General features: G+C 45.0%; 30 non-coding genes across 30 annotated transcripts; all 30 read left to right on the plus strand.

The window, feature by feature from the left end:
- The first annotated feature begins 13184 nt into the window (after positions 1-13184).
- Positions 13185-13257, plus strand: TRNAK-UUU (transfer RNA lysine (anticodon UUU)). Its single transcript has one exon. It is a non-coding gene; the product is annotated as a tRNA-Lys (tRNA).
- A 478-nt stretch (positions 13258-13735) lies between these two features.
- TRNAK-UUU (transfer RNA lysine (anticodon UUU)) lies at positions 13736-13808 on the plus strand. The gene has a single exon. It is a non-coding gene; the product is annotated as a tRNA-Lys (tRNA).
- Positions 13809-13876: 68 nt separating this feature from the next.
- Positions 13877-13949, plus strand: TRNAK-UUU (transfer RNA lysine (anticodon UUU)). The gene has a single exon. It is a non-coding gene; the product is annotated as a tRNA-Lys (tRNA).
- A 68-nt stretch (positions 13950-14017) lies between these two features.
- On the plus strand, positions 14018-14090 carry TRNAK-UUU (transfer RNA lysine (anticodon UUU)). Its single transcript has one exon. It is a non-coding gene; the product is annotated as a tRNA-Lys (tRNA).
- Positions 14091-14157: 67 nt separating this feature from the next.
- Positions 14158-14231, plus strand: TRNAK-UUU (transfer RNA lysine (anticodon UUU)). Its single transcript has one exon. It is a non-coding gene; the product is annotated as a tRNA-Lys (tRNA).
- A 207-nt stretch (positions 14232-14438) lies between these two features.
- TRNAK-UUU (transfer RNA lysine (anticodon UUU)) lies at positions 14439-14512 on the plus strand. The gene has a single exon. It is a non-coding gene; the product is annotated as a tRNA-Lys (tRNA).
- Positions 14513-14861: 349 nt separating this feature from the next.
- TRNAK-CUU (transfer RNA lysine (anticodon CUU)) lies at positions 14862-14934 on the plus strand. Its single transcript has one exon. It is a non-coding gene; the product is annotated as a tRNA-Lys (tRNA).
- A 115-nt stretch (positions 14935-15049) lies between these two features.
- Positions 15050-15122, plus strand: TRNAK-UUU (transfer RNA lysine (anticodon UUU)). Its single transcript has one exon. It is a non-coding gene; the product is annotated as a tRNA-Lys (tRNA).
- Positions 15123-15190: 68 nt separating this feature from the next.
- Positions 15191-15262, plus strand: TRNAK-UUU (transfer RNA lysine (anticodon UUU)). The gene has a single exon. It is a non-coding gene; the product is annotated as a tRNA-Lys (tRNA).
- A 68-nt stretch (positions 15263-15330) lies between these two features.
- On the plus strand, positions 15331-15402 carry TRNAK-UUU (transfer RNA lysine (anticodon UUU)). Its single transcript has one exon. It is a non-coding gene; the product is annotated as a tRNA-Lys (tRNA).
- Positions 15403-15610: 208 nt separating this feature from the next.
- Positions 15611-15683, plus strand: TRNAK-UUU (transfer RNA lysine (anticodon UUU)). Its single transcript has one exon. It is a non-coding gene; the product is annotated as a tRNA-Lys (tRNA).
- Positions 15684-15751: 68 nt separating this feature from the next.
- TRNAK-UUU (transfer RNA lysine (anticodon UUU)) lies at positions 15752-15824 on the plus strand. Its single transcript has one exon. It is a non-coding gene; the product is annotated as a tRNA-Lys (tRNA).
- A 62-nt stretch (positions 15825-15886) lies between these two features.
- Positions 15887-15965, plus strand: TRNAK-UUU (transfer RNA lysine (anticodon UUU)). The gene has a single exon. It is a non-coding gene; the product is annotated as a tRNA-Lys (tRNA).
- A 68-nt stretch (positions 15966-16033) lies between these two features.
- TRNAK-UUU (transfer RNA lysine (anticodon UUU)) lies at positions 16034-16106 on the plus strand. The gene has a single exon. It is a non-coding gene; the product is annotated as a tRNA-Lys (tRNA).
- Positions 16107-16173: 67 nt separating this feature from the next.
- TRNAK-UUU (transfer RNA lysine (anticodon UUU)) lies at positions 16174-16247 on the plus strand. Its single transcript has one exon. It is a non-coding gene; the product is annotated as a tRNA-Lys (tRNA).
- A 207-nt stretch (positions 16248-16454) lies between these two features.
- TRNAK-UUU (transfer RNA lysine (anticodon UUU)) lies at positions 16455-16528 on the plus strand. The gene has a single exon. It is a non-coding gene; the product is annotated as a tRNA-Lys (tRNA).
- A 349-nt stretch (positions 16529-16877) lies between these two features.
- Positions 16878-16950, plus strand: TRNAK-UUU (transfer RNA lysine (anticodon UUU)). The gene has a single exon. It is a non-coding gene; the product is annotated as a tRNA-Lys (tRNA).
- A 207-nt stretch (positions 16951-17157) lies between these two features.
- TRNAK-UUU (transfer RNA lysine (anticodon UUU)) lies at positions 17158-17231 on the plus strand. The gene has a single exon. It is a non-coding gene; the product is annotated as a tRNA-Lys (tRNA).
- Positions 17232-17580: 349 nt separating this feature from the next.
- On the plus strand, positions 17581-17653 carry TRNAK-UUU (transfer RNA lysine (anticodon UUU)). Its single transcript has one exon. It is a non-coding gene; the product is annotated as a tRNA-Lys (tRNA).
- A 489-nt stretch (positions 17654-18142) lies between these two features.
- TRNAK-UUU (transfer RNA lysine (anticodon UUU)) lies at positions 18143-18215 on the plus strand. Its single transcript has one exon. It is a non-coding gene; the product is annotated as a tRNA-Lys (tRNA).
- A 68-nt stretch (positions 18216-18283) lies between these two features.
- Positions 18284-18356, plus strand: TRNAK-UUU (transfer RNA lysine (anticodon UUU)). Its single transcript has one exon. It is a non-coding gene; the product is annotated as a tRNA-Lys (tRNA).
- A 68-nt stretch (positions 18357-18424) lies between these two features.
- Positions 18425-18497, plus strand: TRNAK-UUU (transfer RNA lysine (anticodon UUU)). Its single transcript has one exon. It is a non-coding gene; the product is annotated as a tRNA-Lys (tRNA).
- A 207-nt stretch (positions 18498-18704) lies between these two features.
- Positions 18705-18778, plus strand: TRNAK-UUU (transfer RNA lysine (anticodon UUU)). Its single transcript has one exon. It is a non-coding gene; the product is annotated as a tRNA-Lys (tRNA).
- Positions 18779-18985: 207 nt separating this feature from the next.
- Positions 18986-19059, plus strand: TRNAK-UUU (transfer RNA lysine (anticodon UUU)). The gene has a single exon. It is a non-coding gene; the product is annotated as a tRNA-Lys (tRNA).
- A 207-nt stretch (positions 19060-19266) lies between these two features.
- Positions 19267-19340, plus strand: TRNAK-UUU (transfer RNA lysine (anticodon UUU)). Its single transcript has one exon. It is a non-coding gene; the product is annotated as a tRNA-Lys (tRNA).
- A 68-nt stretch (positions 19341-19408) lies between these two features.
- Positions 19409-19481, plus strand: TRNAK-UUU (transfer RNA lysine (anticodon UUU)). Its single transcript has one exon. It is a non-coding gene; the product is annotated as a tRNA-Lys (tRNA).
- A 68-nt stretch (positions 19482-19549) lies between these two features.
- Positions 19550-19622, plus strand: TRNAK-UUU (transfer RNA lysine (anticodon UUU)). Its single transcript has one exon. It is a non-coding gene; the product is annotated as a tRNA-Lys (tRNA).
- Positions 19623-19690: 68 nt separating this feature from the next.
- On the plus strand, positions 19691-19763 carry TRNAK-UUU (transfer RNA lysine (anticodon UUU)). Its single transcript has one exon. It is a non-coding gene; the product is annotated as a tRNA-Lys (tRNA).
- A 68-nt stretch (positions 19764-19831) lies between these two features.
- TRNAK-UUU (transfer RNA lysine (anticodon UUU)) lies at positions 19832-19904 on the plus strand. Its single transcript has one exon. It is a non-coding gene; the product is annotated as a tRNA-Lys (tRNA).
- A 2664-nt stretch (positions 19905-22568) lies between these two features.
- TRNAE-UUC (transfer RNA glutamic acid (anticodon UUC)) lies at positions 22569-22641 on the plus strand. Its single transcript has one exon. It is a non-coding gene; the product is annotated as a tRNA-Glu (tRNA).
- Positions 22642-24872: the final 2231 nt, after the last annotated feature.

Below are 24872 nucleotides of genomic sequence, written 5' to 3' on the forward strand. Positions count from 1 at the left end.
CCGGCGTCGTTATTTTGGGGGTGGGGGTGGTCTGATGATAATGTCTGTGAGTGAAGATGGTCGGAGGAATTCGTGTGACACATTATCGCAACGTGACTTTCCTACCGAGGTAATCCTGTGGAAGAGCGTCCCCCATCCCCCAGCCCCGATAAGTAACGCTATATTGTGACGCACAAATTGGGCATAAAGTAAAAATGGCTTTTTTAGAGCAAAATCTGCAGCTGCAGAGAGCAAACGTGTCGATACTTCTCATTGATTCTCTCTGGTCGTAAAAAAATGCCCGATAGAGGGAGCTTGTAATTCATTGCGTCGAATCTATCGTAATAATGTAGCCTAACTTTAGTATGTTACTAGACCTCATGAGGTGAACGTACGTCCCTTAATTCCTAGGACAGTCCCGGTTCTTCTCGCCGTTCCGCCTTTTTTCGTACAAATGTCCCGGTTTCTCACTAGCAGTAGAGACCGCTTATACGAATCACCGGTAATAAGAATCAACCGCTTATAAGAAACAAATCGGCAGAACAAAATCCAAACGCTCTTTTAACATGGAAAAATAATCGGTTATAAGAATCAGATTTGCGCCGTCGTAAAAAAAAATGCCCGATAGAGGGAACTTGTAATTAATTCATTGCGTCAGCTTGTTAAATCCATTGTGATAATGTAGCCTAACTTTAGTATTATACAATTGAACGAGCGACAATTAGTACACACAAAATTGCAGAAAATGGTAATTCATTTCTAACTTTAGTATGTTACTAGACCTCATAAGGTGACCATACGTCCTGTAATTTCTGGGACAGTCCCGATTTTTTTCGGTTTTTCTCGCCGTCCCTACTTTTTTGTAAAAATGTCCCGGTTTTTCACGTACAGTAGCCACCGCTTATAAGAATCACTGGTTATAAGAATCAACCGCTTATAATCAAATCGGCAGAACAAAAGTTACTGATGAGGAATCTATGTGCAGCAGTGTTTCCCATTGTGGGCAATATTGCCCCCTGGGAGCGATAGAAAAGTTCAAGATTTCTAAATGAAATATTTGCCTGGGATATTTTAATCCAAATATAGAGGAAAAGTCGGGAAAGAACAGCCTAAATGTGGAATTCTATAGCGTGTTGGTCGTTATCGTATGTTCTTCTCATCCAAAATATGCTTCTGGGATTAACGGTTCCCAAGTAAAATGCGGCAATGAATGCATGAAAGCCAGAAGTTTCGCACTGGACATATCCCGTTGTCGAGATCACTTCCAGCCCAGCTCCGTGGCAGAGACCCATACCCCTTATAATGAGACAAAAAAAATAGAGAAAGATTTTACAATATATTTTCCCCGGATAATTGAGTACCGATTAACAGATTTTGTGGTGGCGAATAGGGGATACCAGATTCAAAAACTGAGAAAGGAGGACGCCTGCGCGCACCCTTGATGGCGTCACTTACCCAATTTTCGCAACGGATGTTGCCACTTTACCCCCCCCCCCCCCGAAAAAAAAACAGACTTCCAACTGAAACAGAACCGATACTCGTGTAACGGAAATCTTATAAACCCGGTTATTATGCATAATCACCCGCTATTATGCATAGTTACCAACCATTTTTGTAAGTTTAGTAAATTTTGTTTTTCACATTTACGGGTGATCGGAAATTTAGCCAAAATTTCAGGATTCCTCGACCAGACCCGAGGAGGGTGAGATGAGGAGGGGGGGGGGTCTCGGGGTGCCACTCTATCCCTCTCGTGGGCGGGGCTCGTAGAGAGCCGAAGGGAAGGGATGAGCTTTGGGTGCAGGACAACCCCCCCCCCTTGATCCCGTTAGATTATAGCTTCTATAGGAAACAGCCTAGAGTGATGGATTCGATCAGTGATGTTGCTTATGTTTAAAGCTGTTGATAAATGTGAAGAAAATATGTACTTATTCTGAAATTGTTCAATTGTATGCATTCGTGAGCGTATTTAATGCTGGGAAAAGTTCAGAATTTGCAATTGCATATGCACGTATGCATTTGCGTATAATCCGGGCTCTAGTTATGAAGAAGGTTATTCGACCTCACCCGATAAGTTGTCAACAAACAGAGCAATAAATAATAATTGTATAGTACATGTTTGTGAAGTATTAACTACTACTACTACTAAAACACACACACACACATGTACCTCGTCCATATTCCTCTGCGGAACCTCTAACGAATTGGTACATACTGGAATGTGCGCGTAGTGAAAACCTGACGTGAAGTCTGTTTCTGTGTAATGCTTGTTATGTGTAGTGCTGCCATCTGCCACCAGTTTTTCTAACTATGAGCGAAGTGTAATGATTGAATAATTTATCGTTGTTACGCCTGTTGCTCTCTGTGCTGAGACTTTTTTAATAGGGAGATCGGTTCGCATTTGCGCCTTGAAGTTGGGAACCACAGGAAACTTCAGCCGACCACCACTATGGCGACGGTGGGGTTCGAACCCGGATCCTCCCTCCTACGCCGCTCCTACAGTTGTCAAGCTTAAGCCAGGTTTTTCTAGGAGCAAGTTCCTACAGTACGCGCAGCGTGAAAACCCGGCTTTACGCAATGTTGTCATACATTGGTTAATTTCTCGTATGTAACCGATACGGTTGCATTTTCCAAGGCTTATCAAAGAGCTTTTACAAAACATTTGTAGTGTAATCCCGGCCTATGACAACGGCATTCATTGGGTAGCTGGGGCATGACGTAGGCCGCGATTACACTATAAACGTTTTAGAAAAGTTCTTTCATAAAACTTGAAAAATAACCCAACAAGCCTTTGCTCGAATGTAACCATTGCGTTTTATAAAAGAACTTTTATAGTAAAGATTACTTTTATAGTATAACCCTGGCCGTAGGCGTTCGCCTCCCGTCCAAGGAGGCCCGCTTGGGTGTTAACGAAAATTTAATTTTTCGTTTATAACTTATTTCCAAAAGTAAAAATTTCAATGATATAGTTTATTTATGCTTTTGTTCGTTAGGAAACAATAATAAAACCATTACCGTTTTACACAGTTCGATACATCCGTCATGTGTTGCAACGGCATACTAAATGCTTCAGGTTGACGATTTCAGCTAGGGCTTGTTTTCGGGGTAGGGCTTATAATAGGAGCATCCTGAAAAATCATGATAGGGCTTATTTTCGGGGAAATACGGTAGACATTATGAGTTGGACCAAAAAAGAAACTATCCGTCTCCCCCCTCGATTTTAATGAATTGTGCCCACCGTCTGGTCAGTTTTATTATTTCGCCTGGAGCAAGTTTTCTTCTCTGATTCTTTCTATATACCCTCTGAAGTTTTTTTTTATACCTATTGGGAGCGGGGCGGGTTTTTTATCTTCTCTCTCTCCGGAAGGAGTACTGAGTGTTGTTTGCATCCTATTTTATTTATTTCTGAATTCAATAGGCGTAAGCCCCCTCCCTCCCTTGACACTTCAATACATGGCAGCTGCTGCTGGTAAGCAAAAAAAAAAGGCATTCCCAAAATGGATGTTGCGTTTCTCTTCGATCAGAGCTGTTTTTCTCACTGTCTCTTTCATGTTATCCTGCGTGTAAGCTGAGCCATGGCTGGAAATATCATCTGTCCCGCTAGGAAGGATATTTCGAGGGTGTCGGTCAAAGCGTGTAAAAATGTGTGGGGGGGAGGTGGGGGGGAACACACCCGCACAAACTTACGCCAAGGAAGAGATATTGTGTTTCAGAATGGAAAAAAAAAAAAATTCTCCCGGAAAAAAGGGGGGAATGATTCCTAAAACCTGAAGAGGGAAACCAAAAAGAACGAATTTTCCAAAACGTAGGAGGGCGGTTGGTAACCCTAGTGGTAACACACGAGATAGGGGTAGAGAGTGGTTGGAGAAAAAGCCGGGTTGAATTTGGAATCACCTCGTACACACTCATATATGAGAAGATTTCACAGTTTCTAAAAATCCAAACAAACCCTGTACTTACAGTCTTAAAGGATAAACTCAAAAATGCAACACCGCCATTTCCCCTGCCCCCTCCCATATTTCTCATATTACATATATTTCTTCAAATAAAATAATACACCAAGAAATACCTCCTACTCCGTAACGTTTTTCTTGGACTCACCCCACCCCCTAAATGTTATCATCCCTAGGGACCGTATGGGGCAGCTAAACTTTTCCGGGAATCGTAAAAGCATCTTCTTGTACCATAACGCGCACGAATACACACAGCAAAAAAAAAAAAAAAAAGGGAAAAACTTCCGGATTTAGAATTTATATACTTTAAAATACTTGAAATATTTATTTTTTTACGTACATATATAGCCATTTTTTCCCGGTGGAAAAAATTTTCCCTGGTGGGATGAGATGAATTTTCCTGGAGCTTAAACTCAATGCGCCGACGGTAGAAAAACATCCATATTTCGATATTTTCCCGATTTTTCGTTCCAGCGATAACGTTAGCGAAGAGTGTCCCGTAAAATAGTTCATTGTAGTTTGTTTCTCCGGACTTTTCGTTGGTGAAAAATAGATACCGAGTATCAATATGGAGCCCTCTTTTATCGATAGGTAACGGCTTTTAATCAGGGGTCATTTAAGTATTACGTCAGGATCGATGGGGAGGGGGGAGGGTTTCCGATATGCTGACTTTTGATGACAAGGCGGGTAGGGGGGGGGGGGTTTGGATGATGCTTACGTCAACAACCACCCTTTATGAAGATATGGAATATTCTTAATGGCATACTATTCGGTGCTCCAAACACGGAAAAAAAACCAACTGTCCATAGTTATTGGGCACCTGAACTAACATTCTTCCTATTGATAAGTCCCCTACAGAGCCACTTTAGTGATTTCTAAATGTTTCGCGGATACTTCAAGTGCTCTGGAAATGTGTCCGGGCGGCTTAAGTGCCCCTGGAACTGTGCCACATATCACTCAAGTGATCCGTAATTATTCCACGGATCACTTAAGCAATCGGGAATGTTCCGCGGGTAACTTGAGTCATGTAGAACCGCACTGGGGGCCGCTTAAGTGCTCTAAAAGTGTGCCACGTGTTACTCAAGGGATCTCTAAATGTGCCACGGATCGTTTGAGTGTTCTGGAACTGTCGCGGGTTACTTAAGTGATCTTTGAGGCCTACTTCAGTGATCTGAAAATGTGCCACGGGCCACTTAAATGCTCTGGAATTGTGCCACCTGTCATTTAAGCGATTTGTATATGAGCTTATTTCATTTTTACAAGATTAGGTTTGAGGGGGCAAGCCACATTAGATAACCTTCAGGACCACAACCTTCAGGGTTCACGATATATGTCGTAAAGGGTGGATCTCAAGCAATTTCTTAAACAGAAATTATGAGTTCTTACCCTTCAAATAGCATTGAAATTAACAGAAATTGATTATAATAATATATAAAGGTATTTTCTTTCAAAATTTTAATTAAAAAAAATTTTCATTAAAAAAATATCTTTTTTTTCGTCTGTGGGGAGGTTCACGAGCCCCCTATGCCCCCCAGCTCCCGTGTACGTTTCTGATCCCATTAGGAGGTTTGAGGCAGTGCTGACGAAATTTTGCTGACAAGGGGGGGCTAAAAATTTGCTGACGTAATACTAGAACGGTCCCTAAGGAGTAAATGAGTACGTGGTTGAGTATGGTCCAGAGTGTTGTTTCGCTGCAACCAACAGTCACAGCTCACTAGTAATTTTTATACTCAAAATATTAGTTATGAAATCACCCGGTAGAGGACTTATTTCAATTACATGCATGTAAAGAGTAAACAGAACGATAAAAATAGCATTCTTTCATGTTCTAGTATCATAATGCGTTTCGGTGAGAGAGAGACTGTTATTGCTCAATTGTTCTGAAAGTAAATTTTTCCATTTCTATATGGGACCGTATAGTCAGCCGCTGCCCTCAGCTGACGTTGGCCGAAATCGTATCTCGTCAAATTATCGCCAAAAAAAAAACCATGACCGTCAAAACATTGACAATAGAACATCGCCAAGAAAAACATCTGTTCTCAAATCCCATCGACAAAAAATCCTCTTAGGAGAAAACATCGCCGGTCAAAACATCGCCTGTCGGAACAGCAACCGGCCTACAACGATATACTATACAATCACTACACTTAATCCATAGTTAGAAAAATTTATGTCAGATGGCAGCACTACACATAACAAACATTACACAGAAACTTCACGGAAGTTTCCTACGCGCACACACACGCGCATTCCAACAGTATCAATTCGTTAGAAGTTCCGCAGAGGAATATGGACTAGGTGCATGTCTGGTTTATTAGTAGCCTGTCGGAACATCGTCCCCACTATGTTTATCATACTGCCTTTTCAAACGAGTTAATTGTGTTAGAATTCATGACCCACGGAGGTAATCTATTCCATTTATTCACAACCCTATTAGAGAAAAAGCTCAACGTGATACAACAACCTCGAGTTGTCTCTTATTGTCCCCTTGTTGAAGCAGTTGATTGACTATTAGTAAGCCATGGTCCATCCTATCCATCCCGGTGAAAAATTTTGAACACTCCGGTCATATCCCCCCGACACGACGCACATTGAGAGGGGTGGCATCCCCGCCGAACCTGACTTCGCTGGCTCTCGATTAGGGAATTTTTTTCCGTCTCGCCCTGTCAGATCTGTACTGAGTAGGATGGTGGCGTCTGAATTATCCTGTATACCCTCAGGGGTGGGGTCAAGAGTGCATCAATGAGATATCCCTCCCCCGACACCTGCGTTCTTCCGATGTAACATATTCAAGAAATCAAGTCTTTCTGCATAACTCAAGCCTTTTGTGACACCAAGAGTAGCGTAATCTTCTCTACACCCCCACCCCCCTACAACTAAGTTTATGCCCCTCCGTAGGTGTGATGGTGTCCACACCTCAAGGCGTACCCCACTCCAGGACGGACTAAGCCTCGGAGCCTCGGAAAAGCATAAGAATGACTTTAGGGGAACGCGAAGAGATCTTTTTACGAATGAAATCGAGTATTCAATTCGATTTTTTGACCAGCACTGAACAATGTTGAGAAAACCTGTATACATTAGCGCACTGATCTTGCAACATACGAGCCTTAAAGCGTTCTCCGTTCGTCGGTACATAAATTCCCTTTGTGTACGTTGAAAAAAAACCGATTTCATGTGGGTCCAGTTCAAACAACTCAACAATCGTTCACGACACCGTACAAATTACTGAACAACCAATTGTAAATGCTTTCATTGCGTGATCCGCGCCCTAATGTATACGCACCTTGAGCGCCGATGGTCAATGAGAATTTCGAAATCGGTGGCCCTAGTTGCACATCCGGGATAGTAATACCATTTAATGCGTAAGTAAAACGTGAAACGTTTGTCCGAACTAAAATGAGCGACCCTGCAGCATACCGATCTTATCAACACCAAAGAGTTCATGCTCCATTCATTAACCCATGCTGCAATCACATTCAACCTCATCTTCTATCTCTTGGATTACCGACTTTCCTCATTATCTTCGGTATCTGCGAAGAGATTCCCATCGAGTTTATAGATTAAAAGTGAAAAAAGAAGGGCCAAGGGCACTTCCTTGAGGGACTCTTATTTTCACACCTGTCTGATCAGAAAATTCCCCATTCACCATAACCCGTTGTGACCTATCTCTCAACCACGATTCTAAAAACTTACTTTCAAACTTACAATCTAAGATTTAACGTTAAAATGTGGTGCACAAATTTCGGTCCACCCTGTTTAATCGACGATTATTCCGCACATCGATTATGTCTTTTGTTAGTGACAGAACCGACTATTAAGAATCCCCCATCATGACGTTCATATCAATCACTGTCACAAAGGCCGTTTTCCGGCCCTCGCCGATCCTACACATCGAATCCATCTCTTTTAAATGCACGTATTAAATGAGCATATAAGTGCACGCGTATTAAGGAGGGTGGGAACCATTCACGCATGCGCGTCGGTCCCTTCTTAGGAAACCGGTTTTCTTTTTCCCATTCCCCACTCCCTAACCTTCTTTCAGAACCGGTTTTTCCACGTGGTTTTTTTCTTTGTCTTTTTTTATTATTATTCCCTATTTCCTTCAATGGCTGCGGCCATAGGAAATAATGACTGCGCTCCAACAATCGATCTTTTATGCAAATAAATCGTTTAGGAATTTTTCTTTTCAATTTTTTTTTCTTTAGGGTCCATGTTAGGGGAAAATTTTACTAGCTTTTTCTCTCAGGGAAAAAAAGGGGGAAATTCCAGTTCTCTGGAACGATTTTTATCCTTACACTCCTCCTCTTTCTCTCTCTCTCCGTCTAATATTTTTCTTAATCATCGAACGCCATAATTCTCCGAATATATATTTCCCCCCGTTTTTTTCCCTTTCCTGCTGTCCAGGAAATCTGTGGGAATGACATTCCCATTTTTCGCTTCCATTTTCAGCCCCCTTTTTTATTAGTCATACATTAACAGTATTCTTTTTTTTTCTTTGGGATTATTATTATATTTGTTCTTTAATCAGTATCGGTCACTTCCGTCCCGTATTTTGAGGGTTGTTTTCGTATTTTACAGTGGTTGTTGGCTGCCCTGACTTCTTTTTGTGAAAATGTTGTTGTTTTTTTCACAGTAAACTTCACTTGCATACCTATTGTTAACTAAAATAGGGGATAAAGAGGGTAACCCGGGATAGAGAGGGTTGGTGGCTCCTGCCCTGGGGCCCTGCACAAATCTTTTTTTAACACCGATAAGCGATATTTCTGCCGCTTGCGGGTCGTAGAGTAGGGTGACCATATGATCCGTATTTTACGTGACATTACTGTAATTTCACTAAGAATTCACCACTAGAAAAATTCACCGACCAACAATTAATTCATCGATGGAAAATTAACCGACGACAGTTCGACACTATGTCAGTGAGCCAGTAGGTGAGCGAGGAATAACCAATTGATTGAATCAGTAAATCATACAGTGGTAAGTGAGCGAGTGACAGACCGAGCTACCTTGAGATGAAGTAAGTGACCTAGTGAGTGGGTGTCATTGTGCGCGACTCAGTGGTAGACAGTGATCTAGAGTGAGTGAGTGAGTGACAGAATGAGTGGTCTAGTTAGCAAGATCAAGTGCTGGACCTGGTGATTGAGCGTATGTGACAGAGTGAGTAAGTGCTTGACTTGGTGATTGAGTGTGTGTGACAGAGTGAGCAACCTAATCTCTGTTCGTTCTAACTTGGGTCCTGATGTAAATAAAAGCACGTGTGCGATGCCCAAAATGATTGGTTGAAGAACATTTCACATTTTCTTACTGTGCAACACCGCCAAAAATATAGTCCTTTATCGTTTGTCCCTCATACCATAAAATACCTCATAATTTTTATTTTTTTTTAAATATTTATTCCATATTATTTCAAAGTTATCTGGAAGACGGGAAAAAATATTTTTTAAAGATCGGTCAAAGCGTTTTTGCGGCTGTCTTCAGGGTGGGTGTTGACAGGATACACCTTTCTCACTCGAACATTACCGTCCCCCCTTTTTAAACAGAATTTTCATTTTATTATTATTATTACTCCTATTCGCAAACAGATTTGCTATACACTTGTATACGCTTCTTGAAGAGATCTTGCAAGAAAAAGAGCTTTCTTCTTTATCATTTGATGACATAAATGAAATATGCGTGTCTATCTTGTTTGGCAGAGAAAATTTGAAAATGCATTTCTTTGCAGCTGCTCTGGACTCCTATAAACAAAGTTGCTGTCAACAAGATTTTTTTCTCACCCACACGCTTTGACGTACACTGGATACGGGTGGGGAGGGGGGTCACTTACCGTTCGTGGTGAACGTACGCATTTCAAAAGAATTCTCACTTCTGCTTGAGCAGCTTGTTGGGAGGAAGTGATATTGGTTTCGTCGAAGGCGGCGAGCCGAAGTCAGGATTATCACGTAGACGTGAAGGTAACGTTTTGAAACTCAGATTCACTTTTCTGATTTTTGATTCAGTTAGCCTCATTATGAAAAACACTATAGATCCCGTGAGAAAGCCTGGCCTGAGGGACCCATTAAAGATTCCAGTCCAAGGGCTCCTGCTGCTGGATGTTGGGGTCATGGCTCGTCGCAACCTACGCACGGATAAAAAACCGAAATTGTCTTGACAAAAAACAGGATATCAGCAACAGGTAAAGAAACGAAATAACGTGGATGACTCTCTCATCAAATTGGAACTTCTACAGCCCGTGGATTATTATGAAATATTTAATTATACAGACCCGCAAGAAAAATAAAAAGTGGCAACACAACGGTAAGTTGTTCATAATTTGTTTCACATTATAATTGGTAGCATGTCCGGCCCAGGAAAATTATACGGCGTAAATTAGTTCAGAAATAAAATTGTAAAATTCTGAAGAAAAAAAAAAGTGTTTATTTCTCACTATCTGCCATAAAATAATAAATAACTCGCACAGGCTTTTGTAACGACCTTGGCCCCACATCTTGCCGCAAGACCCCCAGGCTTCTCCTTCTTACCAGGCAGGGACCTGGCTCTGTCCCGCTAGGGATATTAGCCATTTACTCGGCTGAGTTGGTCCGTGCTGGAGAGTGCTGAAGGTGTCCGACCGGGAAGCCCCCGAGATGCATTCGAAGGACACCCGGTCCGGCACATCCAGCCCTCTTTCCTCTTTTTATCCATGATCAGGGCACTATCCAGTCCCCCCCCCCCCCACCCATCAAGCAGCCTAGCATTAGCGGTGTCCCTGTGGGCCGCTCGTTCCGACCTGATTTGATGCAATTCTGCCATCTGGCTCCTTACCAAGCTGTGGCTCCCGATGTTGCACATGCGCACCACCCAGCGAAGCCCTACCTCTCCAGAATTTCTTCATCATCAAATATCATATTTAACAATTATTTACAAAAATGTCAGAAACTGCTTCGCGAGCACTCGCCTCCTCGGGGCGCAGTGTTTCCTGTGTATAGTTCATCTTCTGCCTCGCGACATTGTGCCACTTCGGGGGCAGATGATGTTGTCGGTACTTGTCGTTTGCTTTCGTGTTTTAGCTGAAAGTTGAAAACGTATCTTCGGATGTGTTGGAGGGTGGTTCACTGGCGATGTTGAGCGTCCTTTTATCACTTTATTCCTCCACCTCGTCTGAGTCTTCCTCTGACGAAGCAAAGACCCCCAGGCTGTGATCTTTGGCGGGCACTCAGACCAACCTTACAACAGCCCTTCTATATAGTGAACTTTTAGCGAAAAAGAATAAAAAAATGACAAGAATTGTCGCAGGCAATGTCCGGGCTGGAGACCTGTCATCCCAACTCTTGAGGAGTATTCCATGATAACGACAGAATATCTTATCGAATTTTTTTTTGGGAGATATGTACCTCTTTCTATTTTAATTAGTGCTATCAACAGTTTTTATTTCAACAAAATTTGGAGAACAGTGAAAAAAAAATTTCCAGGAAAATTCTTCATAACGAATTTACAATCTCGCGTTTGAGGGGAAAAAACGTAATGAAGGGGCGGGTAAAATTACAACCAATAGAGATAAAGGATGCGGAGTGATATCAAAAATTGGTACAGCGGTTTATTTACATCAGGACCCAAGTTAGAGCGAACAGAGTATGGCCAGGGAGTGACAGAGTGAGTGACCAGGTGGTTGAGTGTGTAATCTAGTGAGGTGATGATAGAATGATGGAATAACCTAGTGAATGAATTTGAAAGTGAGTGAATGACTAAGTGAGTGACTTTGTGAGTGAGTGACTTTGTGAGTGAGTGACTTTTTGAGTGAGTGACTTTGTGAGTGAGTGACTTTGTGAGTAAGTGAGTGACCTAGTGAGAGTAAATGAGCGACATAGAGATCAAGTGAGTGACTGATTTACTGAGAGAGAGTAATTGAATGACATAGCGGCATTTTCAGTGAGTGACCGCATTCATTCATTTGTTCACTCACTCGTTCATTCATTTGCTCACTAGTTCATTCATTCACTCGTTCACTCACTCATGTCGAACTGATGTCGGTGAATTTTCCCAGCGTTGGCAACGAATTACAGTTAGTTTCAAAAAAAGGCATCTTTTACTTTATTTTCAAAGGAATTAAAACACATTTTTTCATATAAGTGCTCAATGCAATCACTATTCATATAAATTTTCAATTGTCAAAAAAATAAAAAATAAAAATTCCCCAGCAGTAAAACGCAAACGATTCGAAAATATTGCACATATAATCGTCATCCGGACCCTGAGAATAAGTGTATAAACATTTTTAAGAACGTCGAAACTACTGCGATCGATATCGACACCACACTATTCGATACAGCGAACAAATGTGCAGCATAATCATCAAACTTCCGTACCAAGTGATTAAATCTCTGACCATAATCATGGCTGCGATACATGCACGGAAAAGTCGTGGAAACAGAACTCCTCCCTCTCTCAGGTAATTGCTTTCATTGTGGAAATGAAAACGATTATTGAAAGCCGACCCCCCCCCCCCCCTCCATCTCTATCGAAATGCGACAATGGCGGTACATTTCTGCTCCTTCAGCGAAGATTGAAACACGCACGTATGTTAGATGGTTAACGTATAAGACCCTTTATATTCCTTTAATTAATAACGTCGTGATTATTAGTTTTCGATACACATACCTCGCAAAGACGCACACACGCAGAGGCGGGGGGGGGGGAGTTTCCATTCGGATATAGGCAAACAATATCCATCACAATATCGTCGGTTCCTGGCTCCGCTCGCACTTTGCTCGGTGATCACTTCTGGATGAAGTAATCCGTGATCCTTGGGAGGACTCCAATTCGTCATAAGAATCAAATTATATCGCGCTGTTGTTAGGATGAGTTTGTGTGGGAAGGAGGTGTCTCTGAGAGAGAAATGCAAGATTTACCCGAATTGTAATTTGTGACATTGTCATTGCGCTCCGCAGAATAAGAATTTTTGTCACAGTTCAGGTTGGAAATTCGTTTCTTCAAACTGACAGAACACGCCCGGGTTAAAACAGACTCTGTCCCATATGCGATGCCCTAACCATCAAAACATCAAAACCCCACGAACATGAGCATCTTCATTCTTCCAATGGCCCAGTAGGATATCTCCGTCGTGCTGTAGCGAAACGAGCACGGATAGCTCAGTCGGTAGAGCGTTAGGATTTTTACCTAACGGTCCAGGGTTCGAGCACCTGTCCGAGCGCTCCCGATTTTAACACATGAGTATGCGCTTCTCACTATGCAATCACGATCTGTGGTTGCCGTTCGCGAGCCCGGATAGCTCAGTCGGTAGAGCGTTAGGCTTTTAACCAAACGGTCCAGGGTTCGAGCCCCTGTCCGAGCGCTCCCGATTTTAACACATGAGTATGCGCTTCTCATTATGCAATCACGATATGTGGCTACCGTTCGCGAGCCCGGGTAGCTCAGTCGGTAGAACGTTAAGCTTTTAACCTATTGGTCCAGGGCTCGAGCCCCTATCCGTGCGTTCATGCATTTCACACATCATTATGCGCTTCTGAGATCACGATATGTGTTTCCGTTAATGAGTCCGGATAGGACTGTCGGAAGAGAGTTAGGCTTTTAACCCAACGGTCCGGGGTTCGAGCCCCGGGCGTTCATGTTTTAAACACATGAGTATGCGCTTCCCATTATACAATCACGATATGTGCTTTCTATTAGCGGGCCCGGCTAGCTCAGTCGGTAGAGCGTTAGGCATTTAAATAACGGTCCAGGGTACGAGCCTCTGTCCGGGCGTTCATGTTTTCAACACATGAGTATGCGCTTGTCAGTATACAATCACGATATGTGCTTTCTATTAGCGGGCCCGGATAGCTCAGCCGGTAGAGCGTTAGGCTTTTAACCTAACGGTCCAGGGTTCGAGCCCCTGTCCGGGCGTTCATGATTTTAACACATGAGTATGCGCTTGTCAGTATGCAATCAAGATATGTGCTTTCTAGTAGCGGGCCCGGATAGCTCAGCCGGTAGAGCGTTAGGCTTTTAACCTAACGGTCCAGGGTTCGAGCCCCTATCCGGGCGTTCATGATTTTAACACATGAGTATGCCCTTGTCAGTATGCAATCACGGTATGTGCCTGTCATGCGTTGGCCCGGATAGCTCAGCCGGTAGAGCGTTAAGCTTTTAACCTAACGGTGCAGGGTTCGAGCCCCTGTCCAGGCGTTCATGATTTTAACACATGAGTATGCGCTTGTCAGTATGCAATCACGGTATATGCTTGCCATGCGCGGCCCCGGATAGCTCAGTCGGTAGAGCGTTAGGCTTTTATCCTAACGGTCCAGTGTTCGAGCCCCTGTCCGGGCGTTCATGATTTTAACACATGAGTATGCGCTTCTCAGTATGCAATCACGATATGTGCTTTCTATTAGCGGGCCCGGATAGCTCAGTCGGTTGAGCGTTAGGCTTTTAAATAACGGTCCAGAGTTCGAGCCCCTATCCGGGCATTCATGTTTTCAACACATGAGTATGCGCTTATCAGTATGCAATCACGATATATGCTTGCCATGCGCGGCCCCGGATAGCTCAGTCGGTAGAGTGTTAGGCTTTTAACCTAACGGTCCAGAGTTCGAACCCCTGTCCGGGCGTTCATGAATTTAACACATGAGTATGCGCTTGTCAGTATGCAATCACGGTATGTGCTTTCTATGCGTGGGCCCGGATAGCTCAGTCGGTTGAGCGTTAGGCTTTTAAATAACGGTCCAGGGTTCGAGCCCCTGTCCGGGCGTTCATGTTTTTAACACATGAGTATGCTCTTGTCAGTATGCAATCACGATATATGCTTGCCATGCGCGGCCCCGGATAGCTCAGTCGGTAGAGCGCTAGGCTTTTATCCTAACGGTCCAGGGTTCGAGCACCTGTCCGGGCGTTCATGATTTTAACACATGAGTATGCGCTTGTCAGTATGCAATCACGATATGTGCTTTCTATTAGCGGACCCGGATAGCTCAGTCGGTAGAGCGTTAGGCTCTTAACCTAACGGTCCAGGGTTCGAGCTCCTGTCCGGGCGTTCATGATTTTAACACATGAGTATGCGCTTGTCAGTATGCAATCACGGTATGTGCTTGCCATGCGTGGGAACGGATAGCTCAGTCGGTAGAGCGTTAGGCTTTGGCCGGGCGTGGGCCCGGATAGCTCAGTCGGTAGAGCGTTAGGCTTTTAACCTAACGGTCCAGGGTTGGAGCCCCTGTCCGGGCGTTCATGATTTTAACACATGAGTATGCGCTTGCCGGTATGCAATCACGATATGTGCTTTCTATAAGCGGGCCCGGATAGCTTAGACGGTAGAGCGTTAGGCTTTTAACCTAACGGTCCAGGGTTCGAACCCCGTCCGGGCGTTCATGTTTTTAACACATGAGTATGCGCTTGTCAGTATGCAATCACGATATGTGCTTTCTATTAGTGGGCCCGGATAGCTCAGTCGGTCGAGCGTTAGGCTTTTAACCTAACGGTCCAGGGTTCGAACCCCGTCCGGGCGTTCATGTTTTTAACACATGAGTATGCGCTTGTCAGTATGCAATCACGGTATGTGCTTTCTATGCGTGGGCCCGGATAGCTCAGTCGGTTGAGCGTTAGGCTTTTAAATAACGGTCCAGGGTTCGAGCCCCTATCCGGGCATTCATGTTTTCAACACATGAGTATGCGCTTATCAGTATGCAATCACGATATGTGCTTTTTGTTAGCGGGCCCGGATAGCTCAGTCGGTAGAGCGTTAGGCGTTTAACCTAACGGTCCAGGGTTCGAGCCCCTGTCCGGGCGTTCATGTTTTTAACACATGAGTATGCGCTTGTCAGTATGCAATCACGGTATGTGCTTGCCATGCGTGGGCCCGGATAGCTCAGTCGGTAGAGCGTTAGGATTTTAACCTAACGGTCCAGGGTTCGAGCCCCTGTCCGGGCGTTCATGATTTTAACACATGAGTATGCGCTTGTCAGTATGCAATCACGATATATGCTTGCCATGCGCGGGAACGGATAGCTCAGTCGGTAGAGCGTTAGGCTTTTAATCTAACGGTCCAGGGTTCGAGCCCCTGTCCGGGCGTTCATGTTTTTAACACATGAGTATGCGCTTGTCAGTATGCAATCACGATATGTGCTTTCTATAAGCGGGCCCGGATAGCTCAGTCGGTAGAGCGTTAGGCTTTTAACTTAACGGTCCAGGGTTCGAGCCCCTGTCCGGGCGTTCATGTTTTTAACACATGAGTATGCGCTTGTCAGTATGCAATCACGGTATATGCTTGCCATGCGCGGCCCCGGATAGCTCAGTCGGTAGAGCGTTAGGCTTTTATCCTAACGGTCCAGTGTTCGAGCCCCTGTCCGGGCGTTCATGATTTTAACACATGAGTATGCGCTTCTCAGTATGCAATCACGATATGTGCTTTCTATTAGCGGGCCCGGATAGCTCAGTCGGTTGAGCGTTAGGCTTTTAAATAACGGTCCATGGTTCGAGCCCCTATCCGGGCATTCATGTTTTCAACACATGAGTATGCGCTTATCAGTATGCAATCACGATATATGCTTGCCATGCGCGGCCCCGGATAGCTCAGTCGGTAGAGTGTTAGGCTTTTAACCTAACGGTCCAGAGTTCGAACCCCTGTCCGGGCGTTCATGAATTTAACACATGAGTATGCGCTTGTCAGTATGCAATCACGGTATGTGCTTTCTATGCGTGGGCCCGGATAGCTCAGTCGGTTGAGCGTTAGGCTTTTAAATAACGGTCCAGGGTTCGAGCCCCTGTCCGGGCGTTCATGTTTTTAACACATGAGTATGCTCTTGTCAGTATGCAATCACGATATATGCTTGCCATGCGCGGCCCCGGATAGCTCAGTCGGTAGAACGCTAGGCTTTTATCCTAACGGTCCAGGGTTCGAGCACCTGTCCGGGCGTTCATGATTTTAACACATGAGTATGCGCTTGTCAGTATGCAATCACGATATGTGCTTGCCATGCGTGGGCCCGGATAGCTCAGTCGGTAGAGCGTTAGGCTTTTAACCTAACGGTCCAGGGTTCGAGCACCTGTCCGGGCGTTCATGATTTTAACACATGAGTATGCGCTTCTCAGTATGCAATCACGATATGTGCTTTCTATTAGCGGGCCCGGATAGCTCAGTCGGTTGAGCGTTAGGCTTTTAAATAACGGTCCAGGGTTCGAGCCCCTATCCGGGCATTCATGTTTTCAACACATGAGTATGCGCTTATCAGTATGCAATCACGATATATGCTTGCCATGCGCGGCCCCGGATAGCTCAGTCGGTAGAGTGTTAGGCTTTTAACCTAACGGTCCAGAGTTCGAACCCCTGTCCGGGCGTTCATGAATTTAACACATGAGTATGCGCTTGTCAGTATGCAATCACGGTATGTGCTTTCTATGCGTGGGCCCGGATAGCTCAGTCGGTTGAGCGTTAGGCTTTTAAATAACGGTCCAGGGTTCGAGCCCCTGTCCGGGCGTTCATGTTTTTAACACATGAGTATGCTCTTGTCAGTATGCAATCACGATATATGCTTGCCATGCGCGGCCCCGGATAGCTCAGTCGGTAGAGCGCTAGTCTTTTATCCTAACGGTCCAGGGTTCGAGCACCTGTCCGGGCGTTCATGATTTTAACACATGAGTATGCGCTTGTCAGTATGCAATCACGGTATGTGCTTGCCATGCGTGGGCCCGGATAGCTCAGTCGGTAGAGCGTTAGGCTTTTAACCTAACGGTCCAGGGTTCGAGCACCTGTCCGGGCGTTCATGATTTTAACACATGAGTATGCGCTTCTCAGTATGCAATCACGATATGTGCTTTCTATTAGCGGGCCCGGATAGCTCAGTCGGTTGAGCGTTAGGCTTTTAAATAACGGTCCAGGGTTCGAGCCCCTATCCGGGCATTCATGTTTTCAACACATGAGTATGCGCTTATCAGTATGCAATCACGATATATGCTTGCCATGCGCGGCCCCGGATAGCTCAGTCGGTAGAGTGTTAGGCATTTAACCTAACGGTCCAGAGTTCGAACCCCTGTCCGGGCGTTCATGAATTTAACACATGAGTATGCGCTTGTCAGTATGCAATCACGGTATGTGCTTTCTATGCGTGGGCCCGGATAGCTCAGTCGGTTGAGCGTTAGGCTTTTAAATAACGGTCCAGGGTTCGAGCCCCTGTCCGGGCGTTCATGTTTTTAACACATGAGTATGCTCTTGTCAGTATGCAATCACGGTATGTGCTTGCCATGCGTGGGCCCGGATAGCTCAGTCGGTAGAGCGTTAGGCTTTTAACCTAACGGTCCAGGGTTCGAGCTCCTGTCCGGGCGTTCATGATTTTAACACATGAGTATGCGCTTGTCAGTATGCAATCACGGTATGTGCTTGCCATGCGTGGGCCCGGATAGCTCAGTCGGTAGAGCGTTAGGCTTTTAACCTAACGGTCCAGTGTTCGAGCCCCTGTCCGGGCGTTCGTGTTTTTAACACATGAGTATACGCTTGTCAGTATGCAATCACGGTATGTGCTTGCCATGCGTGGGCCCGGGTAGCTCAGTCGGTAGAGCGTTAGGCTTTTAACCTAACGGTCCAGGGTTCGAGCACCTGTCCGGGCGTTCATGATTTTAACACATGAGTATGCGCTTCTCAGTATGCAATCACGATATGTGCTTTCTATTAGCGGAACCGGATAGCTCAGTCGGTTGAGCGTTAGGCTTTTAAATAACGGTCCAGGGTTCGAGCCCCTATCCGGGCATTCATGTTTTCAACACATGAGTATGCGCTTATCAGTATGCAATCACGGTATATGCTTGCCATGCGCGGCCCCGGATAGCTCAGTCGGTAGAGCGTTAGGCTTTTATCCTAACGGTCCAGTGTTCGAGCCCCTGTCCGGGCGTTCATGATTTTAACACATGAGTATGCGCTTCTCAGTATGCAATCACGATATGTGCTTTCTATTAGCGGGCCCGGATAGCTCAGTCGGTTGAGCGTTAGGCTTTTAAATAACGGTCCAGGGTTCGAGCCCCTATCCGGGCATTCATGTTTTCAACACATGAGTATGCGCTTATCAGTATGCAATCACGATATATGCTTGCCATGCGCGGCCCCGGATAGCTCAGTCGGTAGAGTGTTAGGCTTTTAACCTAACGGTCCAGAGTTCGAACCCCTGTCCGGGCGTTCATGAATTTAACACATGAGTATGCGCTTGTCAGTATGCAATCACGGTATGTGCTTTCTATGCGTGGGCCCGGATAGCTCAGTCGGTTGAGCGTTAGGCTTTTAAATAACGGTCCAGGGTTCGAGCCCCTGTCCGGGCGTTCATGTTTTTAACACATGAGTATGCTCTTGTCAGTATGCAATCACGATATATGCTTGCCATGCGCGGCCCCGGATAGCTCAGTCGGTAGAGCGTTAGGCTTTTAACCTAACGGTCCAGGGTTCGAGCTCCTGTCCGGGCGTTCATGATTTTAACACATGAGTATGCGCTTGTCAGTATGCAATCACGGTATGTGCTTGCCATGCGTGGGCCCGGATAGCTCAGTCGGTAGAGCGTTAGGCTTTTAACCTAACGGTCCAGTGTTCGAGCCCCTGTCCGGGCGTTCATGTTTTTAACACATGAGTATACGCTTGTCAGTATGCAATCACGGTATGTGCTTGCCATGCGTGGGCCCGGATAGCTCAGTCGGTAGAGCGTTAGGCTTTTAACCTAACGGTCCAGGGTTCGAGCACCTGTCCGGGCGTTCATGATTTTAACACATGAGTATGCGCTTCTCAGTATGCAATCACGATATGTGCTTTCTATTAGCGGGCCCGGATAGCTCAGTCGGTAGAGCGTTAGGCTTTTAACCTAACGGTCCAGGGTTCGAGCCCCCGTCCAGGCGTTCATGATTTTAACACATGAGTATGCGCTTGTCAGTATGCAATCACGGTATGTGCCTGCCATGCGTTGGCCCGGATAGCTCAGTCGGTAGAGTGTTAGGCTTTTAACCTAACGGTCCAGAGTTCGAACCCCTGTCCGGGCGTTCATGATTTTAACACATGAGTATGCGCTTGTCAGTATGCAATCACGGTATGTGCTTTCTATGCGTGGGCCCGGATAGCTCAGTCGGTTGAGCGTTAGGCTTTTAAATAACGGTCCAGGGTTCGAGCCCCTGTCCGGGCGTTCATGATTTTAACACATGAGTATGCGCTTCTCATTATGCAATCACGATATGTGATTGTCGTTTACGAGCCCGAAGGGCTCAGTCGGTAGAACGTTATTTCTGTTCTGTGTGCCTCGGAATGTTTCTGCTGGGTCGGAGATCTGGCGGGCTGTCCACCTGTACTCCTTCTTGACCATCACAGGTTTCCGGGAGCTTCCCGGAGTGTGGCTGCTTGGAATGGAGTGGGTTCCCGGTGGCTTGCGAGTCGGGGGATGTTCGCCGGGCCCGGATGTCAGGAGAGTTCTTCCAGCATTGCCCAGCCGCAAGGTAATCCGCTTATATCCCGCAAGGGACCCGAAAAAGTACAAGTTATCCTAGACTACCCGTTGCCGAAGACCATCAAAGATCTGAGACAATTTCTAGGAGTTTTTAAATTTTTATCGAAAGTTCTTTCCACACGCTGCACACAATCAAGCTAGATTAACTGCTTTTCTCAAAGGCTCTAATAAAAACGGAAGAAAGGATATACCTTGGACAGAAGAAGATCGACATGCGTTCACAGAAACCAAGCAGCAGTTAGCTCAGGCGACACTACTCGTGCACCCTAATCCAAATGCTCAGATAGCCTTGTGCATCGGATTACGCTATTGGGGGTGCACTTCACCAGATCAACAACAATAAACTCGAGCCGCTCGGTTTTTTCTCGAGAAAACTGAGTGAGGCAGAACAAAAGTACAGCGCCTATGACCGAGAATTGCTTGCTGCGTTCGCTTTTACCAAACATTTCCAGTTCATGCTTGAAGGAAGGCAATTTTGCATACTCACAGATCATAGGCCATTAACGTTTGCCTTCAATCAAAAACCGGAAAAAACTTCTCCTCGACCGACACGACAGCTTTCGTTCATTTCACAATTTACGACTGACATTCGTTACGTGAAGGGTTCTGACAATCAGGTTGCTGATGCTCTCTCCCGAATAAATGCGATCGAACTTTCCAGCCAAATCGATTACGAAGCAATTGCTCAAGCACAGACGACCGATCCAGAGTTGCCCGAGTTGCAGACGAATTCTTCATTGCAGCTTCAGAAGCTTCTTCTACCTGGAAATTCAACCGAAGTTTTATGCGACATCTCCGACGGAAGAGTCAGACCGTATATACCAAAGGACTTTAGACTACAAGTCTTTAAAGTAACTCACGGACCAGGAGTGAAAGCAACGCAACGACTCATCACTAAGCGCTTCGTCTGGCCGTCGGTCAAGAAAGACTGTAAAACATGGGTGACATCATGCATACCATGTCAACGGACGAAAGTGCAATGTCACACGGTCAGCGACTCAGGAACATTCTTGCTACCGAACGCAAGATTCGACCACGTACACATCGATATCATCGGACCACTTCCACCAAGCCAGGGGAACCGACACGCAATAACGATAATTGACAGATTCACACGCTGGCCGGAAGTAGTGCCTGTTGCAGATATCTCGGCGGAAACCGTTGCAAGATCTTTTGTGTCAACTTGGGTTTCCCGATTCGGCGTACCTAGTAGAATCACCACTGACAGAGGTCGACAGTTCGTGGCACAGTTATTCCAAGAACTGGCGCAGCTGCTAGGAATACAAAAACTTCGAACGACATCATTTCATCCTCAAGGCAACGGCCTAGTCGAAAACTTCCATCGGCCACTAAAGGTAGCTCTAAAGTGCCAACTCACCGACCGATGGGTAGATGTCTTACCAATTGTTCTCCTTGGCCTCCGCTCAACCTATCGACCCGAACTCAAGGCCACATGTGCAGAACTGCTCTATGGGGCCACACTGCGGCTACCGCGGAGTTCTTGGTTCCGAGTAGCGAGCAGCCAACGGATCCACTAATATTCGCAGCGCAACTAGCGAACACCATGCGTAATATTGCGCCCGTTCCTACTGCTAACCACAATAAACTCAAGGTCTTCATTTATCCAGCACTACAGGCATCGACTCACGTGTTTGTGCGCAGAGATGCCGTGAAGCCTCCGCTCCAGTGCACTTATGATGGCCCGTTTCAAGTCATGCAGCGGGCGCCCAAATACTTCGTGTTACGGATTAGAGATACGCATGAAACGGTGTCCATAGACCGACTAAAGCCAGCATTTTTGCTGCAGGAAGATGTGCTACCACAAAACTTTCAGCCAGTGAAAACGACCACCGAACCTGCCACTCGTAGTGGGAGAAAAGTCCGATTCCCTGATCGCTATAAATCGCGACTGAAGTCACTAGTGGGGGAGTATTGTGGGGTTTGCCGTCAAATAAATACCCGACAGATGACAGCACGGATACTGGGAGAAGGAGAACGTGTTTCTGTGAGGACACGATATATCTGTCGACACTACAAATCTACGAACGTTGAGTTGTTCGTCTTCAACCGTTGAGTTCGCCATGCGCCATCGACGCCGTCGCATTTCTCTTTCTGTGTAAATATGTTTTAATAAATAATAATATTCATTCCCATGCCGCTGTCGCGTCATCAGTATGCAATCACGATATGTGCTGATCGTTAACGAGCCCGGATAGCTTAGTCGGTATAGCGTTAGGCTTTCAACCTAAAGGTCCAATGTTCGAGCCCCTGTCCGGGCGTTCATATTTTAACACATGATTGTGCGCTTCTGAGATCACGATATGTGCTTGTCATTAACGAGCCCGGATAGCTCAGTTGTTAACCTAACGGTCCAGGGTTTCCCCTCTCCGGGCGTTCATGCTTTTAACACATGATTGTGCGCTTCTGAGTATGCAATCACGATATATGCTTGTCGTTAACGAGCCCGGATAGCTCAGTCGGTAGAGCGTTAGGCTTTTGACCTAATGGTCCAGCAACGTGCTTTTAACACATGAGTATGCAATCACGATATATGCTCGTCATTAACGAACCCGGATAGCTCAGTAGATTGAGCGCTAGGTTTTAACCTGATTGTCCAGGGTTCGCGCCCGCGTTTAACACGCGTGCTTATGCAATCACGTTTAATATAAATAAATATGTAAAAAAAAAAAAAGTATCGATAAACTAGCTGCAGTAGAGGGGGTTATGCCGAGATTGTCGTCATTCTACACCATCTGTGAATTATTATATTTTTTGAAGAAAAACAGAGAAAAGATTCAAGAAACAAAACTACGTTTAAACACTGCAACTGCAACTTGTTGCAGTGTGACAGCTACGGCCTCTTTGTGGTGAAACGCGATAAGCGATGAGGATGGCTTTGATGGTCAAAGTGATAAGAAATACGCATGCATTTTCCATTATAATTTGCCGGAAATTTATCACAAAATTTTCAATTCTACACATATAGCGCAAATTCCCGCCAAAAAGTCGCCAACTATCACAAAAAAAGAAACTAATTGTCCGCGCGGACGCCAGCCCTGTGAGTTTATTCCAGCGTGTAACCGTTGTAACAGTGGTAACGTACGAGATAATGGCGCACTTCAGTAATACTGAGTCCGCGCCTTTCATTCACAGCGACGCAGATTTGCATAGGGCTTCTTCTCCTTCTTCCCCAGGTTCCACATGCACCTCGTACACATTCCTCTGCCGAATTTCTAACGAATCGGCACATGCCGGAATGTGTGCATGTGTGCCGCCCCCCCCCCCCCAATGTATTTATGTTGGTTTCGCTTGTTTAGTGTTCATGCTGCCATCTCACGTTCGTTTTCTGAAGTAAAGATGGAAATGCTCGAATTTTCTTGGAGAAATTGGATGGGAATGCTTGAAATTTTGTCTGTATCGTGTTGTAGGTCTGCCTGGTCTCTTAACCGAATGAAGCTCGTTAACCCACGTTCCACTGTAGTCATGAGGCTATAAAAACAAGAACTAATCAACTATCGTTATATAGCACTGATTCCAATATTTTGATTTTTAATAACAGACGGAATTCTAGCCATTGTTTCGACAAAGCTCTCTATCCCCTCTTTTTTACCAACCAGTCTTTTGTAAAATTCGAAACTCAATCCAATGACCGAAATAACAGTCTCCTATATTCCGTTAATTGAACGCGCTAATTAAGTCAAGCTAATTACGAGATTAAGGGGAAAAACGTTTTATTGAGAGGAAAAATCGGCATCTTGAATATTCCCGGGAAAAATTCCAAAGAAATATGCGACTTTCAGAAATTTGCGTGAGATTTTTCTTGCCTGCAACGAATTAATGATAAATCGATTTACGATTTGTGAAAGAATCGATTATTTGGAAAGACATCTGCGAGTGGTCAGCACCGGAAACAGTTTACGGTGCGCAAGTATCATCTTTTCGCGCGGGTGCCGTAGCGCTGCTATTGGCACGCGATTGATTGATCACCGATAAACTGGGCACGAATTAAACGTGATTTGTTTTTGAACCGATAGGGTGCTCTGAGGAGCCAAAAAATTAGCGGTATTCCGAAGTGCGTGTGTTCGATACTTTTGGATTCCCATTAACGTTACCTGGATAACTTTCATATAACTAATTAAATTTCCTAATTACTCCGTTTCACGTGGATTATGTATACTCATTAGGTGAGTTTTAATTACGTGAAACTGATTGGAAAATCCAGATTTTCAAGTAAAACTTGCGTTCCCTTTATCTTATAATTCGTGATTATTATTCACCTTTGGGTCGAATATTTATACAAACAGACATTGTGGGATCGATTCACTCATTAGGCAATTTTACCTGTGAAGTAAAAGTGTAACAGATCATGGTAATTTTCAAGTGTTACAAGTCCGCGGCCCGGTTGAAGTATTTATTTTGAGAGGGAATGCCCGGTCACAAACATAACTAACAGTGAAAAAATTGGAAAAATGGAAACGACGAATCACTCACGGCCCGGTTTGAATGAAGC

The sequence above is a fragment of the Pholcus phalangioides genome, unplaced genomic scaffold (genome assembly GCF_987345545.1).
Source record: "Pholcus phalangioides strain wild (caught in Gottingen) unplaced genomic scaffold, Ppha-v1.0 ptg000027l_1, whole genome shotgun sequence".
Taxonomy (NCBI): domain Eukaryota; kingdom Metazoa; phylum Arthropoda; class Arachnida; order Araneae; family Pholcidae; genus Pholcus; species Pholcus phalangioides.